Below are 3,167 nucleotides of genomic sequence, written 5' to 3'. Positions count from 1 at the left end.
TAGTGGTTTTGGCAATTTATCTGAGTGAGTTCTTTTTAATTTTTGAATGCAGTGCTCAACTTAAGGCCACTCGTAATTGTGCTATCCTTGTGTACTTGTGCTCAAATAGGCTTTCGACTTTCCTAAGTGTTCTTCAAGTGAGGAAATTTGATCAAAGTGCTGTGAGTGCTTTCCCTGTGTCTTGCCCACTCTTGTTCGTTTTGGGCCTAACAGGCCGTACTACTCTATTCGTGGCCGCCTCATGGGTCACAGTGCCCCATGCTGCTTCCTGTTGCGCACGTGGGGGGTGGACCACTGGGGAAGCGCCCCAGTGTGCTCCTAGATGGGTCAGGTTTTGTTCTGGGTTGACTCTGGGAATCGGACGTCCAATTTACTAGTGGTCCGATTTACCAGTGTTCTGATTGTGGGGATTGGACCAGGTATGTCCGGGCGAAGTGGGGGTCTTAGGGTCCGCGTGTCCGATTCTCAAGAATCGCCCGGGTGAGTGTGCGAGGAATCAGTCCGATTCTAGGAGGTCCGATTCTAGGGGGTCTGATTCTAGGGGGTCCGATCCTAGGAGGTCCAATCCTAGGAGGTCCGATCGGACATGGTTCGACTGGTGACGTGTATTACTCCGTCCGATCAGACTGGGTGGGTCCGAGTCAGGGCGTCCGAGTGGTCTGAGTGGTTGAGTAGGACGAGTTGGTCCGAGTGTCCGATTTTAACAAAAGGGACTGGTCGGTCCGAGTGCCACGTGGCACGTCCGATCGGACCAGTTAGTCCGAGTTAGTGATTGAACGGGAGGTCCGATCGGACGATTGTCCGTGTGTCCGATTCTGGGAATCGGACACTGGGCCGGCCGTCCGATTCCGCCAGTCCGATGGGTCGCGCACACCGATTTGCTCGATTTTCACTAGGTGTATTATCCTATTGGTCGTGCGATTACCCCGCGATAGAGTTGGAGTGGGGCGGACGAGATCGATTACCTGAAGTCGCCGAATGCAATGTCCTCCTAGCTCCAGTCGATCGGACAGCTGCCCGGCTCGCTCACTCTCTCACTCTCTGTCTCTTTCGCTCTCTGTTGGTTGGAAATGGGGTCCTCCTGCCCCCCCCCCCCAGAGTTTTATACTCTGCTAGTTCTGCCCTACACCCTCCAGGTTCCTTCCCTGGTGTTCCTTATGCCGTTACCTTGCATCTACTCCATTTTTTCCCTTTGTTCATGTGATTTCTCCCTTATTTCACAGCAGCATCCCTCTGCCTCTTCGTGTGTGATTTCCTATTGCTAATCTATCCTAAATACATCCTGAATCGAAAACAAAACACTGAACCAATTTCTCCATGTTTTCTAGTCATTAATAACCAGATTGTTCAAAAACACTTACCTATTCTGAAGATAAAAAACACCAGACTTCCTACCTACCTCAAGCTCCGTTTCAGGGTGAATGCCCTACTTCGGTGCTTGATATGGGGGGCGCGAGTGCTCGAGCTTGAATCCGATGTCCCAGCAATGGAACCAAAATGTGGGAGCTTTCGCTCAACCGCCAAGACCCACGGACTGCTTATTGTTCAAGCGTTCCAAGCGAGCTCTCATGGCTATCTCTCACCTAGCCGACGCGCCGTCGATCCTACGAATGCAGTGAACTTACCTTAATGCTTGATCGAGTGCCCTCCTCTCTCTCACACTTTGGTAGCTCCACGATTCTTGATGCTAGCTCAAGTATTCTCAAGCCTCCTCCTTCGCCAAGCCTCATCCTCCATAGCCGCGCGCGCAAGAGAAGAGAAGGAAGTAGAAGAGGAGAAGGGGGGAGGAGATGGTGGAGAGCTTCACCCTCTTGATTCCTCACTCTCTCACGTGCTCACTCCCTCACACTCTCACACTCCCTCTCTCAAGAGCACACACAAGCAAGAGGAAGGAGAGAAGAAGAGAGGAAGAAGAAGACTAGTTTTGCCACACCGAAGAATGAGCTCTTCATTCACTTTTCAACTTTATATACAAAACCCTACTTCCCTTTTGGGCGGTCATTCCCTTTTTCCCTTTTTTACATGGCCGGTCATAGCCCAGGCCCTTTTTTCCATTGTTCTTTTCTCTTCCTTGCTTTCTTTCCACTACCCTTCTATCTTTACAAATAGCACGGGTGAGAGCCCGGCACTCTTTTACAAGATTTTAGAGTGCGCTTTTTATGCGCCTTTCCCTTTTTATGGTTGCCTTGGTCTTTGACGGTTGTCCTTGCGCTTTTGGGCTTTTCTCCTTCTTTTCCTTCCGTCGGGCTACCTTCTTTTCGCCTTTGCCCTGCGTCTTCTCTGCCTTCTTTCGCTCTTGTTGTGTTGGGGTTAACATATGCCAAAACCTAAACTTGTTGATATCCAGGCATCACTGTTAGAGGAGGAAAAGAAGCTAAAAACTAAGGAAGAACCAAGTACCTCTAGAGATGAGCATGCATTATATGTTGGCAATAGGTACAAAGGCAAGAAGGATCAGCTCTTCTGTGATTTCTGCAGAAGGACCGGACACACCGAGAATTTTTGCCACTCTAGAAAGAGGTCCCAAAAGACCTATCTAGTGGCAATCAAAGAAGAAGAAGAAAACGGAGAAAAGGAAGAAGAATAAGAAGACCACCAGGAGAAGGACAAACCTCATCAGTTCTTCTATTTAGACATACTTTTTTAGTTGTGTATTTCCTAGCCCTAATGCCTTAGACATAAAATTGTAAACTCCTCAATTATCCTTGTACTACAGCCTTTGTACACTTTGTGAGGCCCCTGCTATAGCCTCTGGATGTCCATCATGTTTGTGGTATCCACACTTAGCCTTTTCTGCGACAGCCTCTGGTGTTTTGCCATGTTTATGGTGTGCCCACACTTTGCAGGTGTTGCTTTCACTAAAGCCTCTACACACTTTGTAATTTTGGTTGTGATTGAGGAGGGGTGTTGAGATATTTGCAATCACACCTACTTCAGTCCCTTTGTGAGGAACAATGAGGGCTCAGGACTAGAATCCCATATGCACAGTAAGAGAAAGTACCACCACTCAAATCCTATAAAGCATTGTACTTGCACTCTTTTTCTAATGCAATAATAGTACTCTTTTCTTTCCAGTAAAGTGTCATGTCACTGTCAATACACAAGATTGTGTTTATGAGTCCAAGTCTCAATCTTGGAACCTAATTCACTTGTGTAACAATTTGTCC

Source organism: Lygodium microphyllum, chromosome 10, assembly GCF_053477565.2.
Source record: "Lygodium microphyllum isolate KBCC chromosome 10, Lygodium_microphyllum_v1.1.10, whole genome shotgun sequence".
Lineage (NCBI taxonomy): Eukaryota > Viridiplantae > Streptophyta > Polypodiopsida > Schizaeales > Lygodiaceae > Lygodium > Lygodium microphyllum.
The sequence above is the reverse complement of the archived record's forward strand: the minus strand, read 5'-3'. Positions refer to the sequence as shown.